Below are 15876 nucleotides of genomic sequence, written 5' to 3' on the forward strand. Positions count from 1 at the left end.
CGGGCTGTGGCCTCACTCTGTACCCGCCCCCGTGGCCTCGAGCTTCCCCTGCCGTGTGACCACTGCTTTTGAGAGATCACGGTTTCCCAAGAAGCTCTTGTGCCGCAGCCGTGCTGAGAGAGGAGACAGCAGCAGGGTGTTTCTGACCTTTGTCTTGTGTGGCCAAGGGTGGATCGTCCAGGGGCCCAGGTCTTGCCCCCAGGCCTCCCCGGTGCGGGTCGCTGATGAGCCCTCTCCCCGCCTGCCCGCAGGAATGGGCCCTGCCCGGCGCTGCCGCCGGCTCGCTCCTCTGCCCCCTCCGTGCTCCCCCTGGCTCCAGCTCGGGAGCCCCTGTTCCCCACGACAGCCCTCTGGGTTCAGTTGACGGAGCCCTTGTTTCTGCTTGGATATTTGATAGTGGGGTTACCCAGACAGTGTTTCCTGCATCAGGGGTCCTAACCCTCCATCACTGTGTGTCCTTTGGACAGACCCTGGCACACCACGGAAGGTGGCCAGCAAGTGTTTGTTGAATGAATGAGCAAACGCCTCTCTCCCGGAGGTTCGAGCAGGGATGCAGGCGAGGATTCCACTTGGCTCCTGTGGGGCCATGGCTGCTGGCAACGAGTTCTCTGCTGCTCACCGGGGCTCCCTCGTGGCCAGGCGGGCTGTGCAGGAGGCAGCTTCACTTGCTAGCTGGGGACCTGCGGCTTCCTGAGGAACGGGATGGTGGACACAGGGCATTCCGCGTGCCCTGGAGCTCTGCCTCCAGCCCTGCTCTGCCTGACCATGACCTTGAGTGAGGCACTCACCTCCCTTAGTCCCAGTGTGACCCTCGGGGCACAGATGCGATGTCAGGTGGTGACTTACAATAGGTTTACTTATTCCGGAAGACTGGAAAATTGCTTGCACACTTTTTTTTAAAAAAACAAATTTATTGAAGATCTAAAAGCAATTTCTAAAAGATTGATCCCCCCCCCCCCTGAAAACTGCAGTTTTCTGTGTAGCTGCACCGTGCATTGTGTCTGTCGTGTCGAAATGTGCGTTAGACACACAAAAGCCCTGGAGCAAGCTGTCATTCTTTAATGATTTGAGCCTAGATAAAATGTCTTAAGGAGCCACGTAGGTAGATGATGGCGTCTTCAAGCACCTTAAAAAAAAAAAAAAAAAAAAAAAAAAAACCCGCTGCGGTCAGCATTGCGCATAGCGGGTAAAACTGCAGCATTGGATGCCTGCATCCCATAGACGCTGCGGCTCCTCCGCTTCCGATCCAGCTCCCTGCTAGTGTGCCTGGAAAAGCGGCCGAGGATGGCCCAAGTGCTTGGGCCCCTGTACCCGCGTGGATGGGAGACCCAGTAGAAGCTCCTGACTCCTGGCTTCAGCCTGGCCCAGCCCTGGCTGTCATTTGGGGAGTGAACCAGTGGATGGGAGACCTCTCTGTCTCCCCCTCTCTGTGGCTCTGCCTTTCAGATAAATAAATCATTAAGAAAACAAACGCTCATCCTTTCTGCCAGCAAATAGGTAGGGCTTGCACCTTCAGGACGTGAAAGAAATGGCAAGAGGAGGCCTCCACAAGGAAACCTGTTAAACACATTGGGAGGGTGTGGAGCCGTCCCGGACAGACTGCTGGGCCCAGCTTGGCGGGAGCTGTGTGGTCAGGCTTGCTGCCTGGCGCCGAGTGCAGGAGATTGTGTGCCTACGAGGAGACTTGAACACGTTTCAGGGAAATGGAAATGAAAGACCGTTCTTTCGAAAGGCAAAGCAGCAGAGGAACGTTCCAACCGCTGGCTCACTCCTCAGATGTCCACCGTGGCCTGGGCTGGGCCCAGCTAAAGCCAGGAGCCGAGGGACTCCACCTGGGCGGCGGGGACCACGGCTGCAGGACGCTGGAGTGGAAGCAGAGACTTGATCCCAGGTTGTCTGGTCCAGGATGCGAGTGTCCCAAGTGTCACCTGAGCTCGCTGTACCACAGTACCTGGCCCCACGTGTTTATTTTGGTGCCAAAAAACAAAAAATTCATGCAGCACTTGAGGGGTCCTCAGAAAGTCTATGGGAAATGCATATTATGAGAAAAAACTGTGCCTGGGTTTCACAACTGCTTTGCACCAAAGTCAACTTTTAATTCTTTTTCCCAGACTTTGAGGTATGCTCCCATTAACAGCAGGTTATGACACAGACACCCCGTGGAAGAGGCCGCTGGGCCCCGCACCCAGGGCAGTTCTAACCTCGAGGGCTCAGCCTGGGTGCTCTGATGGGTCCCGGGCTAGGGTTTGCCCCCAGACCGTTCAGCTGCAGTGTGTGTATGGGGGTGGGGGGTGGGGGGCGTTCTAGCTGTCACTTTGCGTTCTGTCCTCCCCCAGAGTGCTGGAGGCAGGAGGGCAGGGCCCTTGCTCTCCAACAGTGAAGGGGGCCTCAGCCCGCCTGCCAGTGCTGGGACCCCGCAGTCGTCCTCAGTAATAATTCTCTGCCTCTGCCGTGGACGCTGGCCGCCTCCCTGGGGACTCTGCCGTTGAACCACTCTGTGCCAGAAAGGCCTGCCTTACCCCGGGACCCCAGTCGTCCGCCCTGGAGCCGCACCCTGGGCTCTGTGCTTGCTCCAGGCTGCACAGTCTTCAGCGCTGAGTGGCGACCTCCCTGTCCCCTGCTGGCCAGACTCTCCCTGGGCTCCCGTCATTTCTCTGGAGTCCAGGCACGGGGAGGCTCCCCCCCTCTGTCTCGGCTTTAGCCAGGACAGGACAGTTTTGTTGGAACCCAGGAGGGGAACCCCTGACTTGGAGGAGTGCTGCTTTGGCGAGCCAGTCTCCGGTCGTGTGGCCGCTGCCTGAACCAGCCTGCCTCCCCGAAGGGATCTGCTCTTCCCCCACCACACTGCCCCCGGTCCCTGCGGCAGGCCCCCAGGGGTCTCCTGTGGCCGGCTGGTTCTGTACCTTCTCTGGATACAGTGGTCCAGCCCGGGTGGAAGGAGGTGGGTGATCTAGCCCCCATCCTGGGGGTGCTGTGTGGGTAGAAAAGGCACACGGATTCCCTCCTGATGGCTGGAGACAGGGCCTGCTGCCCCTGAGAACTCTGGGCAGGCTGGAGGTCCAGGACCAGGGTGTTCCGTGTCCAGGACAAGCCCGGCCACCACCATGGCCACTGTCAGACCCTGAAGAGCAGACCTGCACTGGAGCTTGTGGGCGCCTGCTGTGGGTGGAAACTCTGCCTTAGCACTCGGATGGCCTGGGATGAGCTGTGTGGTCCCTGGAGGACCTATATCCTGCTGGAGGGAGGAGGGACCTAGGCTGAGGGAGGAGGCTGTTACAGTCTGAACAGGATTTGGTTCCCCGTGTGCACGCAGACGAGACTTCCACAGCCTCCTGTTAACTGTAGATGGGTTGACAGGGGCGTCTCGGATCTAACTACAGCCTGGTGTGAGGTCTTTGGCTCACGGGGTCTTGCCCTCGGAATGGAGTTCTCGCCGGAGGGCGGGTTGAGTGGGCTGGGTGAGGTCCATCTTCTCTCCCTTGATGGAGCCTCTGGTGGCCTCCGGCAGACACCAGATCCGAGGGGCCCCCGGGGCCTGGGCTGTGAACCTCCCAGCAGTGAGCCAAAGTAAAGCTCCCCTCCTAAATGGCCCCTAGGGCTGTTAGAGCCCAGCCAGAGGGAGAGGGGGCAGGTGGATTGCGGAGTTAACTGCAGGAAGATGGGACCATCAGCAAGCTAGTTCAAAAGGAGGAAGAAAGGCATGGAGTTGCCTTGGAGAGGGATTTGTAAGGGTTAAGCCCCAAAGAAGAAACCCTAAGGTGGGCATCGATTTGACCATATACAATGTAAACTGTAATAAACGCCAAACAGAGCGAAACCTGGAAACTGAAAACTGGGGGTCTCCCCTCCCCCCCTCCCCCGGGTGCTGTGGTGCACATCAAGCCAGCACCTGGCCTGCCCGTGTCCCGTGTCGCAGTGCTGGCCTGAGTCCCGGCTTCTCTGCTTCCAGTTCCAGCTTCCTGCTAACGCGATCTGGGAGGCTGCAGATGATGGCTCGGGCCCCTGCAGCCCCCATGGGAGAACCCTGATGCAGTTGCAGGTTCTTGGCTTTGGCCTGACCCGGTCTTGGCTGTTGCAGGTAGCTGGGGAGTGAACCAGCAGATGAAAGATCTCTCTCTCTCTCTCTCTCTCTCTCTGCCATTCTTCCTTTCAAGTAGATAAAAATAAACTTTTTAAAGTGAAAACTACAAGTTTAGGAAAAAAACAATTTTGCAACATAAGAGAAAGAACAGTTAAAATTAATAAAAGAGGCCGGCATTGTGGTATGACAGGCAAAGCCACCTCCTGCAACACTGGCGCCCCATATGGGCGCCGGTTCGAGTCCCGGCTGCTCCACTTCTGATCCAGCTCTCTGCTGTGGCCTGGGAAGGCAGTAGACGACGGCCCAAGTCCTTGGACCCCTGCAATCACATGGGAGACCTGGAAGAAGCTTCTGGCTCCTGGCTGTTGCAGCCATGTGGGGAGTGAATCAACAGATGGTAAATCTCTCTCCTCTCTGTCTTTCCCCCTCTCTCTCTACAACTCTAGCTTTCAAATAAATAAAATAAATCTTTAAAAATTGTAAATAAATAAAATAATAAAAGACAATTATTTCAATTTTTTAAAGATTTATTTACTTATTTGCAAGTCAGAGTTACACAGAGAGAGGAGAGGCAGAGAGAGAGAGAGAGAGAGAGAGAGAGAGAAAGGTCTTCCACCCGATGGTTCACTCCCCAATTAGCTGCAACGGCTGGAGCTGCACTGATCCGAAGCCAGGAGCCAGGAGCTTCTTCTGGGTCTCCCACGCGGAGCAAGGGCCCAAGGACTTGGGCCATCATCTACTGTCTTCCCAGACACATTAGCAGGCAACTGGATCAGAAATGGAGCAGCTGGGACTGGAACCGCTGCCCATTTGGAATGCTGGTGCTTCAGACCAGGGCGTTAACCTGCTGTGCCACAGCACCGGCCCCTGTTATTTCAATTTTAAAAAGGGGGAAAGAAAGAAGCAATCCACAGAAGAAACACTCAAGGCTAATACATAGGAAAAGACTTTCAACTTCACTAGAAATCAAAGTGATAATGAAAGGCCATTTTTCTACCTATTCATTGATTGAACCCAGCTGTGATGAGGAAGGGGCACATGGAGCCTTCCTACCCTGCTGCTGGAAATAGAGGCTGATAGAAGTTTTGCTGATAGAAGTTTCTGGAAAGTAGCTGACATCATGTTTCAGAATTTTAAATGCATATTCCTCTTGAAAGAGGGGTACCACTTTTTTTTTTTTTTTAAGATTTTATTTGTTTACTTGAAAGAGTTACAGAGAGGCAGAAGCAGAGAGAGAGAGAGAGATCAGAGAGAAAGAGGTCTTCCATCTGCTGGTTCACTCCCCAGATGGCCGCAATGGCCCGAGCTGCACTGATCCAAAGCCAGGAGCCAGGAGCTTCTTCCAGGTCTCCTATGCGGGTGCACGGGCCCAAGGACCTGGACCATCTTCTACTGCTTTCCCAGGCCATAGCAGAGAGCTGGATTGAAAGTGGAGCAGCTGGGACTTGAATTGGAGCCCACATGGGATACTGGCACTGCAGGCAGTGGCTTCACCCACTACGCCACAGCGCCAGCCCCAAGAAGGCTACTATTAAGAATTCAACCCGGCCGGCGCCGCGGCTCACTAGGCTAATCCTCCGCCTTGCAGTGCCGGCACTCCGGGTTCTAGTCCCGGTCGGGGCACTGGATTCTGTCCCGGTTGCCCCTCTTCCAGGCCAGCTCTCTGCTGTGGCCTGGGAGTGCTTGGGCCCTGCACCCCATGGGAGACCAGGATAAGTACCTGGCTCCTGCCATCGGATCAGCGCGGTGCGCTGGCTGTAGCGCGCTGGCCGCCAAGGCCATTGGAGGGTGAATCAATGGCAAAGGAAGACCTTTCTCTCTGTCTCTCTCTCTCGTTGTCCACTCTGCCTGTCAAAAAAAAAAAAAAAAAAAAAATCAACCCAAGGGCAGGCGTTCAGCACAGTTAAGTCATCGCTGGGACGCTCATACCCCATATCGGGGTGCCTGGTTTGAGTCCCCGCTACTCTTCCCATTCTGCTTCTTGTGCTTCTTGCCTGTATGCACCCTGGGAAGCAGCAGGTACTTCTGTCTCCACCACCTGCCCGGGAACCCGAATGGAGTTCCAGGCTCCTGGCTTGGCAGGGCCCATCCCAGCCCCAGGTGAGTCCCTTCAAAAAGTTCCCAAGTAAAGCCTGAGGATGGGCAGGGTGGCTGGAGCCAAATGTTGGGGGGTATTTTATTTCAAGCTAAGAATTTGGGGTTTTACCCTGTGGCCGGGGTAGGGGGGAGGCAGTAGAACTCAGTGAACCCTTGTGAAGAGTCTATCAGAAACGTCAAAGCTGGAACAAGACTCGCAGAGCGCCCTGCCGTATGAGGGAGATTTTTCATCAAGGGAAGGTCCGCAGTGTAGACTTTCCAGGGGACTCTGCCCTACCCCCGGGGTCTGGGGCCAGCCTTCAGCCTTGTCCACCCGGAAGCCGGGGACCGCGAGCCTGCAGCCGTCACTGCATGGGAACAGAAGAGCGACAGGGAGCATCAGGACGCCACCCTGTTGCGTTTCAACGAGAAGCGGGCACTGCTAACCTGTGACACGCTGCCGGTGGTGCCAGCAATGACTGCTGGTTACGAACCACATTTCACGGTCACCACGCACGTTCCCCGCGCTGTTTCCTGGGCTCCTCAGAGGAGTTCTGGCGGTAGGTGCACCTGTTCTCTTCCTTCCACAGAAGAGGAAGCTGGACTTTGCTGAGACTGAGTAAGTCCGTCCGTCCGTCCGTCCGTCCGTCCAGGTGGGGCGGGGAGGGGCGGCTCCCTCGCTTGCCTCCTTGTCCCTGGTGAGTGTCTCCTCGGGTGTGGCCAAGGAAGTGAGGGATCTGTCTTCACCCTGCTCACTCAGGAAACAGGAGGGAGTTTTAGGAGCCGCGTGCCGGGAACCACGGAAGCAGACAAATGTTGTCTCTGGGTACTCTGCAGGGTGATCAGTGCGATTCCAGACGGGGAATCGACTGGAGGGTCTCAGCACAGCCGCGGGCACCTGGCAGGGCCACAGGTAGTAATGTGCGTGAACCTGTCGCGGTCAGCCGGGCCCCTTTCTGTCCTCGCCTCTGGGCTCCCACAGAGAGATCACGGGTGTGGGTGCCGAGCCTACGAGATAAGGCAAGGCCAAGGCCAAGGCTGGACTGCTGAGATGAGAGTGAAAATGAGCCTTTTTTTTTTTTTTTTTAACAGGCAGAGTAGACAGTGAGAGAGAGAGTCAGAGAGAAAGGTCTTCCTTTTGCCTTTGGTTCACCCTCCAATGGCCCCGTGGCCAGCGCGCTGCAGCCGGCGCACCGCGCCTATCCGAAGGCAGGAGCCAGGTGCTTCTCCTGGTCTCCCATGGGGTGCAGGGCCCAAGCACTTGGGCCATCCTCCACTGCACTCCCGGGCCACAGCAGAGAGCTGGCCTGGAAGAGGGGCAACCGGGACAGAATCCGGTGCCCCGATCGGGACTAGAACCCGGTGTGCTGGCACCGCAAGGCGGAGGATTAGCCTAGTGAGCCACGGCACCGGCGAAAATGAGCCCTTTTTAGATTCTGTTTATTATTGAGACGGCGGAGGAAAGAGTAGCTAAGTGTGTCAGCTGCCCGTGGTCCCTGTGTCACACACCAGAAAGGACGTCGCGGAAACTAAAGAGGCGAGCGGCTGCAGTGGGTGCCGCAGGCTCAGGGCTGACTGTGGCAGACGGGCAATTTGCAGGTCAGATCCGTAGCTGTTCTGAGGGGTTGGGCTTGGACGGAACACGCAGACCCCATCCGAAACCGGGAGGGTGCGGGGAGACAGCGAGGCAATCTCCTTGCATTCCAGGAGACTGCAAGGCCTCCTCCAAGACTCTCATAAGCTGCTGTCCCTGCTTTTGCTGCGTGGCCCCTGTGGCCAGGGCGCCCCGGAGGAGCCATTCCCCTACAGCTGGATGGGGAGCAGGGAGCAGCAAGTGCCCGAGATGTCTTAGATACGGTTAGAGCCGGCACTGTGTGGCGTAACGGAGTGTGCTGCCACCTGCAGATCCGGCATCCCATATGGGCACCGGTTCGAATCCCAGCTGTGGCTGCTCCACTTCTGATCCAGCTCTCTGCTAATGCACCTGGGTAAGCAGTAGAAGGTAGCCCAAGTGCTTGGGTCCCTGCCCCCAGCTCGGGAGACCCAGATGAAGCTCCTGGCTCCTGCTTCGCCTGCCCCAGTGGTGGCCATTGCAGCTGTCTGGGGAGTGAGCCAGTGGCTGGAAGATATTCTCTCTGTCTTTCCCTCTCCCTTTCTCTAACTCTGCCTTTCAATTAAATAAATTAATTTTTTTTTGACAGGCAGAGTGGACAGTGAGAGAGAGAGAGACAGAGAGAAAGGTCTTCCTTTTGCCGTTGGTTCACCCCACAGTGGCCGCTGCGGCCAGTGCACTGCGGCCAGCGTACCACGCTGATCCGAAGGCAGGAGCCAGGTACTTCTCCTGGTCTCCCAAGGGGTGCAGGGCCCAAGCACCTGGGCCATCCTCCACTGCACTCCCGGGCCACAGCAGAGAGCTGGACTGCAAGAGGGGCAACCGGGACAGAATCCGGCGCCCCAACTGGGGCTAGAACCCGGGGTGCCTGCGCCACAGGTGGAGGATTAGCGTATTGAGCCTTGGCACTGGCCAATTTTTTTTTAAAAAAGGAAAGACACATGGTGCTAGAAAGTGGTAAACAAAGCCCCCCAAGATTCAGGAGCCCCCCACCGTACTGAAGTTCCTGAGGGTCTTTGTAGTCTGGGGGAACGTTGGGTTCTTCCCTCCGATGTGAAACAGGAAGCGTTCACCTTTTACTGCTCATTAAAAAGAGACACAATGTGGGCAGCTTTGCGGCACAGAGAATTAAGCCGCTGCCTGTGACGCTGGCATTCCATATTGGAGTGCCAGTTCGAATCCCAGCTTCTCCACTTTGGATACAGCTCTCTGCTAGTGCACCTGGGAAGGCAGTGGATGACAGCCCACGTGCTTGGGCCCCTGCCACCCACCACCTACGTGGGAGACTGTTGGAGTTCTAGACTCTTGGGATCAGCCTGGACCAGCTCCAGCCTTTTGGGGGAGTGAATGGGCACATAAACTACCCCTCCTGCTCCCCTCCCCTCCCCTGTGCTCTCCTCTCCCCTCCCCTCTCCCCTTCTCTCCTCTCCCTTCTCCTCTCCCCTCCCCTCCCTTCCCCTCTCCTCTCTCTCCTCTCCTCTCCTCTCTTTCTTTCTCTCTCTCTCTCTCTCTCTCTCTCTCTCTCTCTTTCATTCTGCCTGTCAAATAAATGTGGTTTTTTTCTCTTTTTTCAAAAAGAGGCACAGTGATGGGTGAGCCTTTCTGGGATTTGGGGGAGACATGTGGTACGCTGGAGTGGGCTGCTCTGCCGGGGGCCTAGTGCATGAGGAAGGAGTGAGGGCTCCAGAGTGCAGTGCAGGTGCCTCGTGACCTGCAGGGAGTGAGGCAGAGCTGCAGAGCCTCTGGGAGGGCGGCAGCAGCATTACCCTGCGGCCTCTGCAAACCCACGCTGTCCTCGGCAGATCCGCTTCTCCTGTTGAGAGCCAGTTCATGTCTTGCTTCTCATCCGTTGTTAAACTGAACATCAAATTCTGGAATACTGAGTGACCGGGGACCCCACTGTTTATCATGAGATGAGCACTATCTGATCCACCAAGCCATGAGGTTGGGATATGGGCAGCGGCAAACAATGCAAATGGTAGAGAAAAGATGGGGATTAACAATGTCCAGAACAGGGCTGGCACTGTGGTGTAGCGGGTAAAGACACTGCCTGCAGTGCCGGCATCCCATCTGGATGCTGGTTCGAGTCCCGGCTGCTCCACTTCTGATCCAACCCTCTGCTATGGACTGGGAAAGCAGTGGAAGATGGTCCAAGTCCTTGGGCCCCTGCACCCACATGGGAGACCAGGAGGAAGCTTCTGGCTCCTGGCTTCAAATAGGCACAGCTTTAGCCATTGCAGCCAACTGAGGAGTGTATCAGAAATCCTCCCAGTGGGACAAATATTTGGGATTGCTTTTTATATGGACTAAGAGATGGCCGGAAGGCAGATAAAGGTGGATATACAGGCAATGGTTAATGGTTTGGTTGGATGTCGGGGATTTAGGCAGAGTTATACAGTGAGAGAGAGAGAGAGAGAGAGAGAGAGAGAGAGAGAAAGGTCTTCCTTCTGTTGGTTCACCCCCCAAATGGCCAAAACCAGGAGCTAGGTGCTTCTCCTGGTCTCCCATGCAGGTGCAGGGGCCCAAGCACCTGGGCCATCCTCCACTGCACTCCCGGGCCAGCTAGACTGGAAGAGGAGCAACCAGGACTAGAACCCGGCGCCTGTATGAGGTGCCGGTGCCACAGGCAGAGGATTAACCAAGTGAGCCACGGCGCCGGCCCCAGGATGTCGAGGATTTAGGAAGACAAGGAGTAGAAGATGGTCACAAGAGGACTTTGGAAAGAGATATTTGGATAGACTTCTATGAATGCTCATAGAATGGGAAGATAGTTGTGTTGGTTCTCAGTCTCCAAACTTATTTTTAGTGGTAAGAATCGACGTGGGTTGTGGGAGACCTGGATGGAGTTCCCAGCTCCTGGCTTTGGCCTGGCCTAGCCCCAGCCATTGTTGCCATTTGAGGAGTGAATCAGTAAATACGATTTCTTTTCTTCTTTCTCTGTGTGTGTCACTCTGCCTTTCAAATAAATAAACAAATATTTAAGAAAAGAATATTGAAGTGGGTGATTAACTTTACAATGGATTAAAAAAGATTACTTATTTGAAAGGTGAGCTACAGAGAGAAAGGGAGAGAGAGAGAGAGAGAGGGAGAGAGAGAGAGAGAGAGAGAGAGGAGAGAGAGAGGGAGAGAGAGGGAGGGAGAGAGAGAGGGAGAGAGAGAGAGGGAGAGAGAGAGGGAGAGAGAGAGAGAGGGAGAGGGAGAGAGAGGGAGAGAGAGAGGGAGAGAGAGGGAGAGAGAGGGAGAGGGAGAGAGAGGGAAAGAGAGAGAGAGAGAGAGAGAGGTCTTCTATCCACTACTTCACTCCCCAAATAGCCACACTGCAAGGGCTGAGTCAGGCTGAAGCCAGGAGCCAGGAGCTTCATCCAGGTTTTCCTTGCGGTTAGCAGGGGCCCAAGCACTTGGGCCATCTTCCACTGCTTTCCCAGGCCCGTTAGCAGGGAGCTGGATCTGAAGTGGAGCAGCTGGGACATAAACCACCACTCATAGGATGCTGGCATTGCAGGCAGTGGCTTAACCTGTGGCACCACAACACCAGCCCCTACAATGAATTCTTTAGATTACGGAATATTCCGCTTGACTGTAGCTGTCTATGAGGAGTAATTATTATTGTCCAACATGTTAAATATTAAATACCATGACTTTTTTTTTTTTTTTTTGACAGGCAGAGTGGACAGTGAGAGAGAGAGACAGAGAGAAAGGTCTTCCTTTTACCGTTGGTTCACCCTCCAGTGGCCGCCGCGGCCGGTGCACTGTGGCCGGCGCATCGCGCTGATCTGAAGGCAGGAGCCAGGTGCTTCTCCTGGTCTCCCATGGGGTGCAGGGCCCAAGGACTTGGGCCATCCTCCACTGCCTTCCTGGGCCACAGCAGAGAGCTGGCCTGGAAGAGGGGCAACCGGGACAGAATCCGGCGCCCCGACCGGGCCTAGAACCCGGTGTGCCGGCGCCGCAGGCAGAGGATTAGCCTAGTGAGCTGCGGCACTGGCCAATACCATGACTTTTGCCCAGAGATGGTCACTATGACAGTTGGAATTCTTTCTTTCCTTTTGAGGGGAGGATGGAGGTGTCTTCGTTATCATCAAAACAGTTGCATCTTGGCCGGCGCCGCGGCTCACTTGGTTGATCCTCCACCTGCGGCGCCGGCACCCCAGGTTCTAGTTCCGGTTGGGGTGCCGGATTCTGTCCCGGTTGCTCCTCTTCCAGGCCAGCTCTCTGCTGTGGCCCGGGAGGGCAGTGGAGGATGACCCAGGTGCTTGGGCCCTGCACCCCATGGGAGACCAGGAGAAGCACCTGGCTCCTGGCTTCGGATCAGCGCAGTGCCTCGGCCGTAGCGGCCATTGTGGGGGGTGAACCAACAGCAAAGGAAGACCTTTCTCTCCGTCTCTCTCTCACTGTCCACTCTGCCTGTCAAAAACAAAACAAAACAAAACAAAACAAAAAAAAAACAAAAAGAACAACAACAACAAAAAAACAGTTGCATCTTGTTAGGTGGAGACACAAATTGTTGTGATGTGGGCATCCAGATACGCTTGGAGCAGTGAGTGCAAGGTAGCCCGAGGCTGCGCTGTGTGTTTATTAAGCCATTGACTTTGAATCACAAAGTCCACTTTCCTGACCTTTTCTGTGGCGCTGGTGGGACTCTGAACACTGCGCCTCCTTAGGCAGACGTCTGTTAGCATTTGCCAGCGCGAGTCCTGGAGGGAGAATGAAAGGCAAGCGGTGGGGACACGGAGCTTCTCTCCGGCTCGCTTGCTGTTCCTCCCTGTGCCACCAGCAGGTGGACCACACTGGCAGAAGCACTTCCGTCCAGCTTCTCATTTCCTTTGGTTCTCCCAGAACTACACTCATCCTCTTCCCTCAGCTGCCAAGACAGGATTAGATGTGCAAGGATTTTCCTCGGGGCAGTGAGCAGGGAGCTGGGAAGGCTGAGTGAGCCATCAGGCTGAGGATCAAGTCTGACCTCACGGGGAGGACACTGTGGATCCATCTCATCCCGCCGTGCGGGTTACGGAGGGTTTAGCAAGGCTGCTGGGCCATCCTTGAACCGAAGATGACCATCATCGGAGCGTCATTGTCCCCCGAGGGCAGGCCTGCCTTCGTGTCTCCGCCATGGCGCTCAGTGGGTGCAGCCCGTGGGTAGCATGACCTCAGCATGACCTTGATGGATTCCTTAAGGAACAGCTGAGTCCTGGGTCATCATCGGAGGTGACAAAGCAAGCCAGGGCCATCAGGAGGTGGGGACTGTGAGGCCACCCTGTAGTCTGCCCACCACGGCTTCCTTGTTCATCCACAGCTCCAATGAAACAACCCCGGAACGTGCCGGAGTTTGGCTTTTCATGAAGTGCAAGTCTCCGTGAGGGGGGGTGGGTCGGGGCTGGCCCCCTGCTGACTTCTCCTCTCCCCCGCCCCCCCCGCCGCCGTGACTCCAAGGTTCCTTCCCCTCCTTGAGAGTGACGCAAGCGCTTTAGCTAGAGTGCTCCACCAGCACACAGCACCGGGGCCCTGGGTCCCCGACCTCCAGCAGACACAGCCGAGGTCTGTTCTTCATGTTTAAGCACAGGCGTGACATGATCAGTCACACTTTATAATAACCTAAAAATACCTTTATTGAGTTACAGTTCGTGTGCCGTGGGATTCACCCACTCCAGAGCACGCTCTGAGTTGCACAACCATCACCAAACCAATTCTAGAACATCCCATGATCCCCAGAGAAACTCCTGACCACTGAGCTATGACCCCACTCACCTCCCAACCCCCAGCCCGAAACAACCAGTGATCTACTGTCTCTATGGATCGCCCCCCTGTGGCGGTTTCTGGCTGCTTTCACTGAGCGTTTTTTTTTTTTTTTTTCAGGCAGAATGAGACAATGAGAGAGAGAGAGAGAGAGAGAAAGAGAGAGAGAGAGAAAGGTCTTCTTTCCGTTGGTTCACCCCCCAAATGTCTGCTACAGCCGGTGTGCTGTGCCGATCCGAAGCCAGGAGCCAGGTGCTTCCTCCTGGTCTCCCACGCGGGTGCAGGGGCCCAAGCACCTGGGCCATCCTCCACTGCCTTCCCGGGCCACAGCAGAGAGCTGGACAGAATCCAGCACTCCAACCGGGACTAGAACCCCGGGGTGCCGGCGCCGCAGGCGGAGGATTAGCCTAGTGAGCCGTGGCGCCGGCCAACGGAGCGTTTTCAAGTCCCATACACGTTGTGCCTTGCGTCGGCAGGCACTTCCTGTCTTTCCATCTTCCTTGCGTGAGCACGTTACGTGTTATCAGCCGACCAGCACTTTCTGGATGTTGTGAGCAGTGCTCATCTCAACACTCGTGTGCGAGTTTTCCTACGGATGTGTGCTTTCATGTTTCTTGGGTGGACTTGGATTGTTGAGTCGCGTGGTTCCTCTGTGGCAAAACTTTTAAGGACTGGGCCCATGGTTTTCTGAGGCAGCTGCCCCACTGTAGGTTCCCACCAGAAGTGTGAGGCTCCCTCCTCTCCACCTCCTCAACACGAGCTATTGTCCATCTTCCAGGTTATGGTCATCCTAACGGATGTGAAGTGGTGGCTTCTGGGGTTTTGATTTGCATTTCCCTGCTGCCTAACGGTACTGAGCAGCCCTTCACGTGCTTGTTGGCAGTATCTTCTTTGGAGAAGTGTCCAGATCCCTTTCTCAGTGTTTACTGTTACTCTCTTTTTTTTTTTTTTTTTTTGACAGGCAGAGTTAGATGGTGAGAGAGAGAGAGAGAGAGAGAGAGAGAGAGAAAGGTCTTCCTTTTGCCGTTGGTTCACCCCCCAAATGGCCACTACGGCTGGCGCGCTGCACCGATCTGAAGCCAGGAGCCAGGTGCTTCTCCTGGTCTCCCATGGGTGCAGGGCCCAAGCACTTGGGCCATCCTCCACTGCCTTCCTGGGCCACAGCAGTGAGCTGGACTGGAAGAGGAGCAACCGGGACAGAATCCAGCACCCCGACCAGGACTAGAACCTGGAGTGCCAGCGCTGCAGGCGGAAGATTAGCCTAGTGAGCCACAGCGCTGGCTCTACTGTTACTTTTGATATGTCACAAAAGAATCTGTTCACTGAAGAAACCTTAGAAACCACACACGAGGATAGTAAACATAATAGCTGCTATTTATTATGCTATTATTTATGTATTGTGCTGAACGCCTTCTGTGCTTGCCTGTAAACGCAATAGCAGTGGATGTTTACTTACGGCTAGTGCCAGGCCCTCTGCCATGTGTCAGCCCCTTTCATTCTTCTATCGGCCTGAGGAGGCTGCTGTTTTCACTATAATAAACCTAGGCTCAGAGATGTTAGGTAACCTGCTCATGGACACACAGCTTGCTGGTGGCAGGACCAGATTCGGGCTCAGGCAGTCTTTCTTTTCATCTTTTATACTCAATTCCCACCCTGTGCATTTTTTAAAAGAGATTTATTTATTTGAAAGAGCTACAGAGAGAGGGAGAGGGAGAGGGAGGAGAGAGAGAAAGAGACAGACAGACAGACAGACACACACACAAAGAGAGCTTCCACCCACTGGTTCACTCCCCAAATGGCAGCAAGAGCCCGAGCTGGCCCAATCTGAAGCCAGGAGCCAGGAGCTTCTTCCAAGTGGGTGCAGGGGCCCAGACACTTGGACCATCTTCTGCTGCTTTCCCAGCTGCATTAGCAGGGAACTGGATCGAAAGTGGAGCAGCTGGGACTTGAACTGGCACCCATGTGGGATGCCAGCGCTGCAGGTGGCAGCTTTACCCACTAGGCTACAGCGCCGCCCCTCTTAAACATGTTTACTTATATGAAAGGCAGAGTTACAGAGACAGAGACCACGCTGTGCATTTCTGAGTCCAGTGGCTCTGAGCAGATCACTGCATTACACACTCTCGTGTTCTCTCTTTTTCATGTTTATTTTATTTATTTGAAAGAGTTACAGAGATACCAGAGAAGCTGGAGCTTCTTCTGGGTCTCCCACGTGGGTGCAGGGGCCCAAGGACTTGGGCCATCTTCTACTGCTTTCCCAGGCCAAAGTAGAACTGGATCGGAAGTCGAGCAGCCAGAACTTGAACCTGGTGCCCATATGGGATGCCAGCACTGCAGGCCAGGGCTTTAACCCCTGTGCCACAACGCCACCCCGACT

Source organism: Oryctolagus cuniculus, chromosome 1 (genome assembly GCF_964237555.1).
Source record: "Oryctolagus cuniculus chromosome 1, mOryCun1.1, whole genome shotgun sequence".
In the NCBI taxonomy this organism is placed as follows: Eukaryota; Metazoa; Chordata; class Mammalia; order Lagomorpha; family Leporidae; genus Oryctolagus; species Oryctolagus cuniculus.